This window comes from Staurois parvus, unplaced genomic scaffold (genome assembly GCF_062004578.1).
Source record: "Staurois parvus isolate SC_StPar_1 unplaced genomic scaffold, SC_StPar_1.0 ptg001955l, whole genome shotgun sequence".
In the NCBI taxonomy this organism is placed as follows: Eukaryota; Metazoa; Chordata; class Amphibia; order Anura; family Ranidae; genus Staurois; species Staurois parvus.
This window is the reverse complement of record NW_028319751.1, coordinates 168,136-185,217: the sequence shown is the minus strand read 5'-3', so window position 1 is coordinate 185,217 and position 17,082 is coordinate 168,136. Positions and strand designations below refer to the sequence as shown.

The 17,082-nt window shown below is 45.7% G+C and overlaps 1 protein-coding gene across 3 annotated transcripts in view; it reads left to right on the top strand.

The window, feature by feature from the left end:
- Window positions 1-17,082, top strand: part of SCYL3 (SCY1 like pseudokinase 3) — a 102,584-nt gene that overhangs the window by 40,114 nt on the left and 45,388 nt on the right. The gene's annotated exons all lie outside the window — the stretch shown is intronic.

The following is a 17,082-nucleotide window of genomic DNA, read 5'->3' as shown; positions in this document are numbered from 1 at the left end:
TCACTCTCTAGATGTGCAAAGCTGGTAGAGAAATACCCAAAATGACTTGCAGCTGTAATTGCAGCGAAAGGTGGTTCTATAAAGTATTGACTCAGAGGGGCTGAATACAAATGCACGCCACACTTTTTTCACATACCGGTATTTATTTGTAAAACATTTTGAAAGTCATTTATCATTTTCCTTTCACTTCACAATTATGTGCCACTTTGTGTTGGTCTATCACATAAAATCCCAATAAAATACATTTACAATTTTGGTCGTAACATGAAAAAATGTGGAAAATTTCAAAGGGTATGAATACTTTTTCATGTAAGACTGTCCTATTTCTTGAGCTCAGACACCCAAAAATCTGTTCTAACAAACGTGCTGTCTGGATTATATTGATTGGAAGTGTCTGCACAGTTGGCATTAAAAACATGTCATGGGTAATTCTTGGTGATACTGATGAAAGAGGAATTCCTCCCGAAACATGCATCTCTCCAAACCAGCATTCCGGCACCATCGGCTTTCCCAGCTATCCAGGAGATGTGTAGGCACTGACATTGGCAGTTTTTCCTCCCTGGGCACGGAGTCAGCAGAGCCATCCTAGAGCTGCACTGTGCATCCCATCCAGCTAGGCTGGACTTCCCCAGCACTCCTGAGCCTTGGGGCAGACCTGTGCTCACATCAGCTGCCAGTATACCACAATACATGTTCTCTCCTTCACCAGGTTTTTGAGTGCATATACATAATTTAAAAAAAAAAAAAATAGTTACTTTCTGCACTATGATCTTTTTGTGCCGGATTTCTCTGTCTTTTTGTTTACATGATCCCGGAGCTTCCTCCTCTGGTAATCTAGCAGCACTTGATATTTTCCCCTTACAAGAGATGCTGGTTTCATAGGTGTACCCATGGCCAATTGGCTAATTAGCAGGGCTTCCATACAGTGCATTTTTGCAATTTATTTCATGTACATTAGGAAGCCTCATTGACTATAGGACAGTGTTATTTAACTGGAATTAGGGTTATGTGCCTGTTTTATCTCTTTTCCTTTTATATGTCTTTTGTTTACATGATCCCGGAGCTTCCTCCTCTGGTAATCTAGCAGCACTTGATATTTTCCCCTTACAAGAGATGCTGGTTTCATAGGTGTACCCATGGCCAATTGGCTAATTAGCAGGGCTTCCATACAGTGCATTTTTGCAATTTATTTCATGTACATTAGGAAGCCTCATTGACTATAGGACAGTGTTATTTAACTGGAATTAGGGTTATGTGCCTGTTTTATCTCTTTTCCTTTTATATGAAAGTTTGTGTCTATTTACTTGAAGCAACCCCATTCTTATATTTTAAAAAATTGGGTATTGGATGTGATTAACAAAATACCATTTGGACCGCGCATAAATTAAGTGCATTAAATTTGACAATAAATTAGTAATATTGCTTAAGCTATACAAAGTGAATAATTGTAACATTAAGTCCCAATTCGGAAAAATAAAGTGCCCAGGTGTTGAATACTATTTGGTGAAGTTCATCCAAACAAGATGGCCGCAGCGTTCCAGCATGCGTTCCTAAGGACGGAAATTACATCAGCAGAAGTTGCGTCATCAAACCTCAAAAATGGAGGTTTGATGATGCAACTTCTGCAGACGTCATTTCCACCATTTGGAACGCTGCGGCCATCTTGGTTCCTATTCACAGGCAGCAAGGCTGAATACACTGAGTGCCAGATTATGGGCACTTTGCTTGTGAGTTTTATTGTTATAATTTCTCCCCATCATTAAAGTTTTTTATGGTTTTACGCTATGGGATGTTTGCTTTTGTTTCTGTTCACATGCTGAAACTTGGTTTACTGCCTGGGAGGAGAGGAGAAAGTTTAAAAAGGCTCTTTTGAAAACTATACTGTCATTTATATCCACGTTGGTCATCATCCTATTGGTTACTATCGGCAAGATTGCATGATTCCCGGGAAATGCATATTGGTGTCATTCTTGCCATCACGTATTGGGCTAGTCCCTAACCAGGTGATCCACAGCTCACGGTGAGTGCACATCCATATGGGGAACCAATTGAGCACAGAGCACCTGTCATTTTTGCGCGAAGTTCACCAATTAGTATTCAACACCTGGGCACTTTATTTTTCTGAATTGGGACTGAATGTTACAATTATTCACTTTGTATATGTGAAGCAATACCACTCATGTATTGTCAAATTGAATGCACTTAATTTATGCGCGGTCCACATGGTATTTTGTTTGTTTTTGTGTTATTGGTTCACAAATTATGACTGCAGCGTATACTTATCAAAGTTGCATGAATATCTATTCCTAAGCGCAACAGCACTATATTTTATTTATTGTATATGATTGCATTTACTGATCCTCCGTTCTGCCATCCTGAAGATGAATCCTCCCTGCTGGACACTGTCACATTTCTTCCCTGTCTTCACTGCTGCAAGTAGGGGCGGATTGGCGAGAAGTTATTTGCTGGAGCTCGCCTGTCACTGGATCCTCTCACTGGGTGCTGGCTGCTTCTCCCCTGCACAGCCCACTCTTCTGCTGAAGACTGGGAGAGAAGAGGGGGGATCAGAGGACGGGGTGGGAGGGGGGGTGTTAGGGAGTTTAACTCTGATCTGCAGGGAATACAGCATTTGATTTTTCTTCTTTTTTTTTTTTTTTAACAGCACCCAGCGTGGAGGATTACTGTCAGTGGAGTGGCAGGGTACTGGAAGTGGGGGTAGGGTTTGGGGTGTAGCAAGTGATCATATAGAAGCATTTCTTCTATTTATTCAGCAACGTCTACACCCAGTGTTAGAGGGGATTTAATCTTCCTAAGCAAATACACTTTTGCACACGGATACTGAATAGTATTCCAATGTTTCTCTTTTCTCTCAGTTTCTCTCTGTTACTCAACTAATTTGTCCCTATTACTGACAGAGAGAGGCAGGGAAGGGTCAGACAAGGATGCCTTGCAGGCGGCCGACATCCTCCATATAAACTGATGGCATCATTGGTTGTTAGGATGCTGGTGGCTAGTATTGGTGCACAATGAAAACCTGCGGCTTTGTGTAGCTAAAAAGCAGGCTTGATCCACCCGCTGGCTTGTATACATATTTTGGGCAATTTTTAGGCATTTTGCCAAGGCACCCCTGAAGAAACTTCAAGGCACCATGGTTGAAAAAGGCTGTCCTAGACATCCTTGGTGTAATGCGTGCATTAGCCGCAGTGTCTCTTACAGATACAGGGCCATGGTGCACCTGTCTGTTGGAACCCTGTTCCTGAAGACTCCTTAAAGTGGAACTTCAGTCTTTCAGTCAACATTGACTGAAATTCTTAATCCTTATGCTGCTAGTTTTAGTAAATAGTTTAAAACAAGTAAATATGATATACTTTACTATTTGTATTTTACATTAGTTTAGTATATTTTACTTACCTCCTAGTTTCCATGCCTAGGCAAATGATGTCATACATCCCAGGAGTCTTCAGGAGAGGAGGAGGGGCTTTCTCAGCTAAGCACACCCTCCTGCCTGTATATCTATCTGTAAGGGCAGATAGATTCCAGGAAGTATTTGCTACATGAATCATCTGCCCTTACTCAAGGTGGCCGTGGCCAGAAATGCTAGGTGGGGGGTGTTTTTCTAAGTTATTTCTCAGCAAAATAATGCATGGAGACATGGATGGATGGGTGAGTTTGCGTCGAGTATTAAAAATTAATTATATATCTTTTGGTAGCATAAAATGCTTTTGGTTTGTGGTGCTCAGATACAGTGTAGTTCCGCTTTAAAGAGTATGCCCACTCAGTCACTGACTTTAACGACCTAGTTCTTGAAGCTCAGTTGCTGAGGGAACGGGGCTTGTTTGATATGATCATTACTGCACCCTTAAATGATAGGAAATCGACTTCCCTCAGAGTCTATCATGGCATCTGGAAAGCATTTTTCTCTTGGTACAATATAATCCCAGGAAGTTCTCTGTGGGGCGAATCCTATCTAATCTCTATTCTGGTCTGGATCAACTTGAGCCTTGAATACCATCAAGGGTCAGATCTCAGCCTCAGGGGTTCTTTTCCAGAGACGTCATATCTCTCCCTGCCTAGTGAAGGCCTTCGTATAGGGTGTTGCTCTCAATATCTCTCCTGTAGGTTTCCCAGTGACTCCATGGGATCTTGGTTTGGTTCTGTCTGTTCTTCAGATAGTGCCCTTTAAAACTATTAGGGATATTCCTCTATCTGCCCTTACTCTCCATGGTGCCTTTCTTGCTGTCATCACTTAGGCGAGTGTCTTTAATTTGTGAAGAAGTTTCTTGTGCTACACATAGACAAAGTTGTTTTGAGACCCATTGTCTCTTTTCTTACCAAAATGGTTTCTTTCTTTCACCTTTAACCAGGACATTGTTCTAGCATTTCTCAGTCCTGCTCCAAATCATCCTAAGGAGAGTTCTCTTCATTGTCCGGATGTTTGTACATACAGCTCCCTTTTGACACTTGATTCTTTGCCATTTCTGAAGGTCCCCATAGGGGACAACCTACTGCACATGCCTTTATTTATTACAGGTACTTACAGTATCTCACAGAAGTGAGTACACCCCTTACATTTTTGTAAAAATGTTATTATATCTTTTCATGTGACAACACTGAAGAAATGACACTTTGCTACAACGTAAAGTAGTGAGTGTACAGCTTGTATAACAGTGTAAATTTACTGTCCCCTCAAAATAAATCAGCACACAGAATTGAATGTCTAAACCGCTGGCAACAAAAGTGAGTACACCCTTAAATGTCCAAATTGGGCCCAAAGTGTCAATATTTTGTGTGGCCACCATTATTTTCCAGCACTGCCTTAACCCTCTTTGGCATGGAGTTCACCAGAGCGTCACAGGTTGGCACTGGAGTCCTCTTCCACTCCTCCATTACGACATCACAAAGCTGGTGGATATTAGAGACCTTGCGTTCCTCCACCTTCCATTTGAGGATGCCCCACAGATGCTCAATAGGGTTTAGGTCTGGAGACATGCTTGGCCAGTCCATCACCTTTACCCTCAGCTTCTTTAGCAAGGCAGTGGTCGTCTTGGAGGTGTGTTTGGGGTCGTTATCATGTTGGAATACTACCCTGCGGTCCACTTACACGGGCAATGAAGACCCTGGAAGAGGGATACAAGCACCTGGAGGGACAGGTCCGGAGCCAGGCCGCACCAGCACCCATAACTCCAGGCCCAGTGGGTACGCCTCCGGGCAAGGGTGCAGCGGGGTCTGCAGTTGGAGCAGCATTTACCATCCCTCCACCAGAGCCAAGAGTACCGACCCCTGAGCGGTTCAGTGGGGACCGAGGGAAGTTCAGGGCCTTCCAAAATTCCTGCCAGTTGTACTTTGACCTGCAACCCCGGACCTTCTCTTCCGAATCAGTGAAGGTAGGATTTGTCATATCCTTGCTGTAGGGTGAGCCCCAGGGATGGGCTCATCGCCTGATGGAGGCCCACCACCCGCATTTAAGTACTGTTGCCACATTCTTCAAGGCGATGGCACAATTGTACGATGACCCGCATCGAGCCGCCTCAGCTGAGACAGCTCTCTACTCATTACAACAGGGATGCCAGGCAGCGGAGGACTATGCCGCTGAGTTCAGGCAAAGGAGTGGAGACACACAGTGGAATAATGCAGCTTTACCCCACCAGTTCCGGTTGGGACTGTCAGAACCACTGATGGATGAGTTGGCGAGAACAGGAATTCCAGACTCCTTGGAAGGTTTAATCGATCTGGCCATACAGATCGATCGCCGACTGCGGGAAAGGAGACAGGAGAGGTCCAGCCAGGGGCAGAGAACTTCATGGATGATGCCTAGAGTACCTGTCATGCCAAGGGTCAGTGTAGGCAGTCGGAGCCCAGAGCCGTCCGAGGGGGCCGAGCCGATTCAACTCGGCCTGATACGGCCTACTCTCTCTACTGAGGAATGACAGAGGCGTCGAGCCAATAAACTGTGTCTTTACTGTGGAGCAGCGGGTCATGTGGTGCGTGTGAGGGACCGCCGAGCGGCACCACTAGCACTCCACTGGTCAGGCGTGCCCAGAGCGCGGAGTCTAAGCCCCGGGGTACTTGTTCACCAGGGCCCCTGATGGTGGGGATGGACTTGTAGTACCCCGAGACCAGGTCGCCTCTACTGAGCACACCTGTCAGTGGTAGGGGTGTTCGCCAGGGGTTCCAACCAGGGAGAGCCAGATGTGAGGAGGTCGGGTGAGCCCGATGGGATGGATGGGTGGATGGCTGAGCAGGTGCGTAGTCAGACAGGCCGAGTCGGTAATGTAGAGGACGGTAAGGTACAAGGGAGCAGGCAGAGAATCGTCGGGTCACACGCCAGGTCAGCAACAGGAGGTCAGATCTAATAAGGGGCATCCAGGGAGAGAGGTCAGGCAAGCAGGGGTCTGGGCAGGAGAAATCAGCAAGGTCAAAGGCAATCCGGGTCAATAACTTACTAGGCACAGGTACAGGATCACAGGAAGCAGGTAAGACCAGAAGGCAACGAAATGACAGCTCAGGGACCTTTAAATATCCCGCCCTGCGCTGCCATTGGTGCCCAGCGGGCGGCCGCGGCTTCTATTGCGCATGCGCGAACTCGAACGTCGCGGCCGGCCCGGACCTAGTGCCCGTGCACTGGGTGGAGCAGTGCGCCTGCGCCGGGACCATCGCGGCAGGGATCGCGGAGATCCCTGACAGTGTGTTCCTGTCCGGAGAAAGACTGTAAGTTCTCTGCTTTTTCTTCTAATATATCTGCTGTGTGTGCAGGCAAACCCACTCACTTGGCTGTACCTGTGTCTTTTCAGCTTCCTGGAGGAAGTACACAGGTGATGGCTATCATTGATTCCGGGGCCTGTAGTTGCTTTGTCGACCTCGGTTTCGCTACCCAGCACCAGATACCGTTGCTCGCCAAAGCACACAGGGTGAATATTTTTCTGGCGGATGGGTCTCGGATAAAATCGGGGACGGTAGACCGGGAGACCCCTCCTATAAACACCACGGTGGCGGGTTATCACCAGGAGTTTCTCCGCTTGGATGCCATCACGTCCCCCCTATTTCCAGTTATTTTGGGGCTCCCTTGGCTACGAGCTCACAACCCCCAAATTGACTGGAAGACTGGGTCGGTCCAGTACCACTCATGATGCTGTTGGGAACATTGTCTACCTAGGGCATCACTAGATATCCCGGCCTTGTTAACTGTAAGTCCTGATGCCAAGTTAGCTCAAATGGTACCTGCAGTTTATCACCAATTCCTGGACATGTTTAGTCCACGGGGGGGCAGAGGTTCTTCCCCCACATCGGGCCTATAATTGCCCCATCGATCTGCTCCCGGGCTCCGAGATTCCTTGGCCGCATTTTCCCGTTATCTGAGCGGGAACTAGAGGCCTTAAGAGAATATATAGACGAGAGCCTCCGGAATGGATTTATCCGCCCTTCCACATCCCCGGCCGGGACAAGGATTTTCTTTGTTGAAAAGAAGGACGGATCCCTGAGACCGTGTGTTGATTACAGGGACCTCAATAAGATTATGGTCAAGAACCGCTACCCCCTTCCTTTGGTCCCAGAATTGTTTCAGAGGTTGAGGACGGCATCCATCTTCTCTAAATTGGACCTCAGGGGTGCCTATAACTTGGTTCGGATACGTGAGGGGGATGAGTGGAAAACGGCGTTTCGCACTCGGTTCGGACATTTTGTCATGCCTTTTGTGCTATGTAATGCATCGGCCACCTTCCAGCACTTTGTCAATGACATTTTCAGGGACTTTCTGGATATCTTTGTCATTGTCTACTTGGACGATATCCTGATATTCTCCTCATCCCTGGAAGCACATCCGGAACATGTTAAGAGTGTGCTGGAACGCCTCCGTCAGCATGGCGTTTATGCGAAAGCCGAGAAATGCTGCTTTGAACAGGAAAGCATTTCATTTCTTGGTTTAATAATCTCCACTACGGGGATCGCTATGGACCCACAAAAGATCTCGGCCATCCTGTAATGGCCTGCCGCCACGGATAAGAAGGGAGTTCAGAGATTTATTGGATTCGCCAATTTTTACAGAAAATTCATAAAGAACTTCTCAGGCCTGGTAGCGCCCATTACCCAGCTAACCAAGGTAGGAGTTTGTTTCCAATGGACTCCAGCTGCACAAGCAGCTTTTGACGCATTGAAACCGCTATTCACAACGGCTCCCATTCTGAGCCACCCTGACGCATCCCTACCCTACATACTAGAGGTAGATGCATCGGAAGTGGCTGTAGGGGCAGTATTGTCACAGAGGGTGGGGGCCAAGGAGCTAATGCATCCAGTGGCTTTTTTCTCCAGGAAGCTATCCCCGTCTGAAAGGAACTACGATATTGGGGATAGGGAGTTACTGGCCATTAAGACAGCTCTGGAGGAATGGCGATTTCTGCTAGAGGGGGCCCTACACCCCATTCTGGTCTGTACTGACCACAAAAACCTGGAGTATTTAAAAACAGCCAAACGCCTCCGTCCACGCCAGGCCAGATGGGCACTGTTTTAGTCTTCACATAACGTATCATCCTGGGTCAAAGAACAGACTTTATTGTTGAATTGCCACCCTCACGAGACCACATCGTGATCTTTGTGGTGGTGGACCGCCTGTCTAAAATGGCCCATTTTCTTCCACTAGCCAAGACACCGTCGGCCTCCGAAACAGCCCAAGTATTTATTAAAGAGATTGTGAGGTTGCACGGAGTGCCAAAAGAGATTGTCTCGGACCGTGGAGTACAGTTTACTTCCAGATTCTGGAAAGCATTATGTGAAGGGCTGGAGATTAAGTTATCTTTCTCATCAGCATATCACCCCCAGACAAACAGGCAGACAGAGCGTACTAATCAAACGCTTGAGCAGTATCTGAGATGCTATACATCTTTCCAGCACGATGACTGGCTGACACTTCTACCAATGGCGGAATTCACATATAACAATGCGAATCATTCCGCCACCAACCAATCCCCGTTTTTCGCTAATTATGGGTTTCACCCTACCTTCCTGCCAGACCTGGTTCCTGAGAACTCAGTGCCGGCAGCTCAGGACACCTTAGAATTCTTCACTACCAATAACAAGCTACTACAAGAGACAAAGGCTAATGCCCAAGAGGACAGTAAAAGGTTCTGTGACAGGAGGAGAAAGGGAGAATTGGCTATACATCCTGGGGATTGGGTTTAGTTATCAACGGTCAACCTAAAACTGACTTGCCCATCCAGAAAATTGGCACCCAAGTTTGTGGGGCCCTTCCAGGTAGAACGTAAGATTAACGAAGTAGCGTTTAAGTTGGCTCTCTCTGAATCCCTCAAGATACACCCAGTCTTCCATGTATCGTTGTTGAAGCCTGTGGTTCCAGACCCCTTTTTAGACCACAGGTCTAGACCTCCAGAAGCCATAGACGTCAGTGGGGAGGAAGAATTTGAGGTGGAAGCAATTTTGGATTGTAGGAGGAGGGGTGGTCAGGTACACTATTTAATCAAGTGGAAAGGCTATGGGACGGAGGAAAATTCGTGGGAACCTGCCCAGAATGTCCATGCCCCCAGATTAATGTGGGAATTCCTTCACAACCAGCCTCAAAGGAGAAACCGGTTGGGCATCCGGAGGCTGCCCGTAAGGGGGGGGGGGGGCAATGTCAGGGAATGAGATCGCCGCGGCGATCGAATCTGCACATGTGTAGAGTCCTGACAAAACATGCAGGTAGGCGGGCACTAGGACCCAGGCGTGCCTGTCACCAATGACGGCGCCGGGCAAGCACTGGGACCCAGGAGCGCCTGTCAGGAGTCAAGCGGGCTATTTAAACCTGGCTCTTGCAATGCTCAATTGCGTATGGTCTTATCTGTGTTCCTGAGAGTAGATTGTTTGTTTGTTGCCGACCCTGCCTGACCCTGATTTGCTGTCCGTCTCCTGTCCTGATTCCTGGCTTTGTCTGACCATTCTCATGCTTAACCCCGCACGTTCTGAACTCCTGTTGATGAACCCAGCTTGTGACCTGTTTATCCCTCTGCCTGCTGATTCTGTACTACACCGCCACCACTGTTACCGACCCGGCCTGCCCGACGCTGCTTCAGTTACCTCCTCACATCAGACTCTTACCCGCTATACACCTTCAACGGTGCCTCTACCACAGCTGGGTGAACCCAGGGGCCGCGCCCTGGTCTCGGCCTGCTCCAAGTCCATCCCCACCATCAGGGGCTCTGGTGAACAAGCAGGTCAGAGCTTAGATTCCGCGCCTTGGGGGATTCCGGTCTGTGGAGTGCTAGAGGCTACCGCTGCAGGATCCCTGACAGAACCATACGGCCATGTCAGAGTGTGGAGGAGGACCTTCACCCTGGGAAGAGATGTGCCAACATCTGTTGGCACTCACACGGGCAGTGAAGACCCTGGAAGAGGGATACAAGCACCTGGAGGGACAGGTCCAGAACCTGGCCGCACCAGCACCCACAACTCCAGGCCCAGTGGGTACGCCTCCAACCACGAGTGCAGCGGGTTCTGCAGTTGGAGCAGCATTTAACATCCCCCCACCAGAGCCAAGAGCACCGACCCCTGAGTGGTTCAGTGGGGACTGAAGGAAGTTCAGGGCCTTCCAAAATTCCTGCCAGCTGTACTTTGACCTGCAACCCCGGACCTTCTTTTCCGAATCGGTGAAGGTAGGATTTGTCATATCCTTGCTGCAGGGTGAGCCCCAGGGATGGGCTCATCGCCTGATGGAGGCCCACCACCCACATTTAAATACTGTCGCCACATTCTTTAAGGCGATGGCACAACTGTACGATGACCCGCATCGAGCCGCCTCGGCCGAAGCAGCCCTCTATTCATTACAACAGGGATGCCGGGAAGCGGAGGACTATGCTGCTGAGTTCAGGCAAAGGAGTGGAGACACACAGTGGAATGATGCAGCTTTACGCCACCAGTTCCGGTTGGGACTGTCAGAACCACTGAAGGATGAGTTGGCGAGAACAGGAATTCCAGACTCCTTGGAAGGTTTAATCGATCTGGCCATACAGATCGATCGCCGACTGCAGGAAAGGAGACAACAGAGGTCCAGCCAGGGGCAGAGAACTTCATGGATGATGCCAAGTGTACCAGTCATGCCAAGGGTCAGTGTTGGAAGTCAGAGCGTCTGATGAAACCAAGGTTGAACTTTTTAACCATATTTCCAAAAGGTACGTTTGAACAAAAAAACAACACTACACGTCACCAAAAGAACTCCATACCCACAGTGAAGCATGGTGGTGGCAGCATCATGCTTTGGGACTGTTTTTCTTCAGCTGGAACTAAGGCCTTAGTCAAGGTAGAGGGAATTCTGAACAGTTCCAAATACCAGTCAATATTGGCACAAACCCTTCAGGCTTCTGCTAGAAAGTTGAACATGAAGAGGAACTTCATCTTTCAGCATGACAACGACCCAAAGCATACATCCAAATCAACAAAGGAATGGCTTCACTGGAAGAAGGTGAAAGTTTTGGAATGGCCCAGCCAGAGCCCAGACCTGAATCTGGGGTGATCTGAAGAGGACTGTGCACAGGAGATGCCCTCGCAATCTGACAGATTTGGAGTGTATTTGCGAGGAAGAGTGGTCAAATATTGCCAAGTCAAGATGTGCCATGCTGATAGACTCATACCCAAAAAGACTGAGTGCTGGAATCAAATCAAAAGGTGCTTCAACAAAGTATTAGTTTAAGGGTGTGCACACTTATGCAACCGTATATTTTTATTTTTACTTCCCTCCACCTAAAAGATTTCAGTTTGCTTTACAACTGAGTTGTACATTTTATAGATTACATTAAAGGTGGAAAAAGTTGTGAAATAATGTATCTTTGTCTAATTTGTTTACACAGAAACCTGACATTTTAACAGGTGTGTGTAGTCTTTTAATATCCACTGTGTGTGTATGTATGTATATATATATATGTACAGTGGGGATCGAAAGTTTGGGCACCCCAGCTAGAAAATTTGTATTAATGTCATAAAGAAGCCAAGGAAAGATGGAAAAATCTCCAAAAGGCATCAAATTACAGATTAGACATTCTTATAATATGTCAACAAAAGTTAGATTTTATTTCCATCATTTACACTTTCAAAATAACAGAAAACAAAAAAATGGCGTCTGCAAACGTTTGGGCACCCTGCAGAGTTAATATCTTGTACTGCCCCCTTTGGCAAGTATCACAGCTTGTAAATGCTTTTTGTAGCCAGCCAAGAGTCTTTCAATTCTTGTTTGAGGTATCTTTGCCCATTCTTACTTACAAAAGTCTTCCAGTTCTTTGAGATTTCTGGGCTGTCTGTCACGCACTGCTCTTTTAAGGTCTATCCATAGATTTTCAATTATGTTGAGGTCAGGAGATTGTGAAGGCCATGGAAAAACCTTCAGTTTATGCCTCTTGATGTAATCCCCCGTGGATTTCGAGGTGTGTTTAGGATCATTATCCATTTGTAGAAGCCATCCTCTCTTTAACTTCAGCTTTTTCACAGATGGCATCAAGTTACCATGCAAAATTTGCTGAAATTTTATTGAATCCATTTTTCCTTTTACTCGTGAGATGTTCCCTGTGCCACTGGCTGCAACACAACCCCAAAGCATGATTGATCCAACTCCATGCTTAACAGTTGGACAGAGGTTCTTTTCATTAAATTCTGTGCCCCTTCTTCTCCAAACGTACCTTTGCTCATTCTGGCCAAAAAGTTCAATTTTAACCTCATCGGTCCACAGAACTTGTTTCCAAAATGCATCAGGCTTGTCTATATGTTCATTTGCAAAGTTCAAACAATGATTTTTGTGGTGAGGACGTAGAAGAGGTTTTCTTCTGATGACTCTTCCATGAAGACCATATTTGTACAAGTATCTCTTTATAGTGGAATAGTGTACCACAACTCCAGTGTCTGCCAGATCTTTCTGGAGGGATCGTGCAGTCAAACGTGGGTTTTGAATTGTTTTTCTAACAATCCTGCGAGCTGTTCTGTCTGATATTTTTCTTGGTCTTCCAGATCTTGCTTTAACTTCCACTGTTCCTGATGACTGCCATTTCTTAATTACATTCCAAACAGAGAATATTGACATCTGAAAATGCTTTGTTATCTTCTTATAGCCTTCTCCAGCTTTGTGCGCGTCAACTATTTTCAGTTTCAGTTTTCTAGATAACTGCTTAGAAGAACCCATGGTGCTGATTGTTGGGGCAAGGTCAGATGAGTCTGGGCATTTAAAACCTTTGAGATTGACATAACCTGGTCTTCCCAGACGATGATTGAGAACAATCCATGACACTGGCAGGTCTCAGCTTTGCAAAGGGGGCAGTGCTATAAATTCTGCAGGGTGCCAAAATTTTTGCAGACGCCATTTTTTTGTTTTCTGTTATTTTGAAAGTGTAAATGATGGAAATAAAATCTAACTTTTGTTGACATATTATAAGAATGTCTAATCTGTAATTTGATGCCTTTTGGAGATTTTTCCATCTTTCCTTGGCTTCTTTATGCACATTAATACAAATTTTTAGCTGGGGTGCCCAAACTTTCAATCCCTACTGTATGTATGTGTGTGTGTGTGTGTGTGTGTGTGTGTGTGTATGTATGTATATATATATATATATATATTGTACATTCACATCAGTCCCTAACCCTCAAGGAGCATATAATCTACGGTCCCTAACTCCATACCCACAGTGAAGCATGGTGGTGGCAGCATCATGCTTTGGGGCCGTTTTTCTTCAGCTGGAACTAAGGCCTTAGTCAAGGTAAAGGGAATTCTGAACATGCACACTCCAGGCAGGTGGTGCTGTGGTTGGGATTCAGACCACGACCCTAGTGCTGCCAGGTGAAAGTGCTAAGCATTTAGCCACTGTGCTACCCACAATATTGCTGGGTGGATTTATAAACTCCGTATTCAAGCCTATGACCTCAAGGGCAAGGTTTCACTATTCAATGTGCACTTGACCATGTCAATTAGTGCTTTATGGTCTTTTCAGCATTAGGCTTTGGTTTCTTAGATTTAGAGCAAGTTCAGAAATATTGAATTTGAGTCTATAGCTAAATTCTTATGTGTATGAGCACCATCCCAAAATCAAAGTACCTCGAAAAACCTACAGATTAAAATGGGACTTTACATTTATCCCAAAATAAACAAACATATACAAATAACAAATGGTCTTTAAATTACATTTGTAGAATAAAAAAACTATTGAAAACTATCAACATAATAAAATTTTACATGTGTACCTAAAAACATATGTAGTGACACATTTGATCTATTTCTTCTATATGTTAACACCAACACCATAAGTGGCCAAAAACGTTGACATGTTTTGTGGTAGAATACCACTTCCTCAGGATGGGCATTGAAATATGTACAATCAATTCCAAGGAATTGGTTCATTAGACCTGAAAGATACTTGTGTCCATACTGCTGGAGGAGCTTTGGCTGGTACATGTTTGTGGGTTTTGCACATAAATGAATCCATATATATACATTTTTGTTTTCTAAAAATATAAGTTAAAGACCTACCTTTGTTTATTTTTTGCTGTACTATTTTTTGGGGCACATTTAAAGTCCCTTTTTTATCTGTAGGTTTTTCAAGGTGTTTTTCAGGATTGGAAGGCTACCACCTGGTCTTTGGTTCACACGTTTGTTAAAGTGGAAGTAAAGTTTACTTCTTTACTCTAGCTCCATTTAAAACTTTTTAATATAAGACTTACAAGTAGGTTCCTGTAAACACTTTTGAAGATTTTGCCCTGTTCTCGGTGTGATTATATCACTTGCGCATGTGTAGCATTGATGACATGCTGACTGACAATGACTGTGCTCTTGAATGTGTATAACGATGTGACCTGGTCCTCACTTCCTGGCATTGTAGCTAAGTGCCATGAGAGCTTAGAGTATTTTCACTAGGCTTTGCTATATTGTACTGCACATATGCGAGATTGCTGTGGTGATGTAGTTGAAGGGCATAAATTGGGTTGGAAATAGCATTGAGAGGCTTCTTTAAAGGTGACGCCAACTCCAACAGCATCTGAAGAAATAAAATATCGGCTGCAATAGAAGTAAAGGCCCTCGAATGGTGTTGTACCATGTCTGGTTATATTGTACCGTGGATTGCAGTGTGGATCTGTATCTACCAGGATTGTGAACTACTGAGTTTACTACAGCTTTAAGTTGTAGCATTTGGAAGGTCATGCCTCAGGTGATTCTAGCTTCAGGCAGCTCTGTAGTCTCTTGGAGCCTCCCTTGTTAACGTTTTTGAGCTGTTAGCTTTTCATATGCTGTGTGATTAACAAATCTAAAAAAGGAGGAGTTCCAGGTAATTAGAGGCAGTCTCATTGAAGGCAATGTGCCGCTGTCAACTCCCGCAGTTTATTGCAGCCACTCAAATGCAGCGATGACCTGCAAGTGATTGCCCCTGGACGCTGTGGCCAAAATGCAGGTGTAAATGTTCCCTTAATAGATATTTTTGGTATACATAAACACATCCTTTTCTGTTTTAACAGCTTTTTCAACACGAAGAAAAGGGAGCATTTCAACTGGATACACAATGGCGGAGATTTAAAAATATTTTAGCAGGCAAAATCTGGTGCAGCTGTGCATAGAAACCAATCAGCTTCCAGATTTTATTATCAAAACTTAATTGAACAAACTGAAGTTTGAAGCTGATTGGCTACCATGCACAGCTTCACCAGATTCTGAGTTCTCCAGTTTTAGTAAATCTCCCCCAGAGTGCATCATAGGATAACTCCCAACTTTTTTGCTAATAATCTTTTTGTTGTCACTTTTATATAGTTTAAAGCAGAACTGAAGTTTTGATGTTAGGAAACAGAAAGAAGGCAGACTTTTATTGCAGAAGAGATGTGCGCAGTCTCTTTTGCAATAAAGTAGCCCTACCTGCCTGCTTGCTGACTTAGCTGTGCAGGCTTACAGAGCCAGGCCAGTGTGAGTGCCCAATGATTATTGAAAATTAAGTATTGCTATATGTTTGACATCTATCTATCTATCTATACCAGTGGTTCTCAACCTTCCTAATGCCGCGACCCTTTAATACAGTTCCTCATGTTGTGGTGACACCCAACCATAAAATTATTTTCGTTATTACTTCATAACTGTAATTTTGCTAATACTATTATGAATTGTGATGTAGATATCTGATATGCAGGATGTATTTTCATTGTTACAAATTGAACATAATTAAAGCATGTATCAGAGGGAGGAATAGTGTCCCATCATTGGTATCAGTGAGAGGAATAGTGCCCCATCATTGGCATCAGAGGGAGGAATAGTGCCCCATCATTGGTATCAGTGGGAAGAATAGTGCCCCATCATTGGTATCAGTGGGAGGAATAGTGCCCCATCATTGGTATCAGTGGGAGGAATAGTACCCCATCATTGGTATCAGTGGGAGGAGTAGTGCCCTATAATTGGTATCAGTGGGAGGAATAGTGCCCCATCATTGGTATCAGTGAGAGGAATAGTGCCCCATCATTGGTGTCGGTGCGGGAGGAATAGTGCCCCATCATTGGTGTCGGTTGGGGTGGGGGAATAGTGCCCCATCATTGATGTCAGTGTTGGGGGGAATAGTGCCCCATCATTGGTGTCAGTGGGGGGGGGGGGAGGAATAGTGCCCCATTATTGGTGTCAGTGGGGGGAGGAATAGTGCCCCATCGTTGCTGTCAGTGGGGGGAGGAATAGTGCCCCATCGTTGCTGTCAGTGGGAGGAGGAATAGTGCCCCATTGTTGCTGTCAGTGGGGGGAGGAATAGTGCCCCATCGTTGATATTAGTGACACCAATGATGGGGAACTATTCCTCCCACTGACACCAATGATATTTACCTTGCTGACCCCTGCTCCAGCTTGGGCTCGCTCTCTCCCATCTACAACCAGCATACCTGGCTGCAGCAGCACCATCTGCACGGTACAGACACTTACCGGTCAGCTGTCTTCCTTCTCCGGCCACTCTCCTCCTCTTCACTCGCTCCGGCAGCTCCCTCACTCGATCTTCTTTGATCTTCGCGCTGCTGTTTGGCTCCTATGATCCAAGCTCCACCTCCTCGCTGGTGATTGGCCACCTGTGTGCCTCTCCTGAGCTACAGTTCCGGCGGCCAATCACCGGCGAG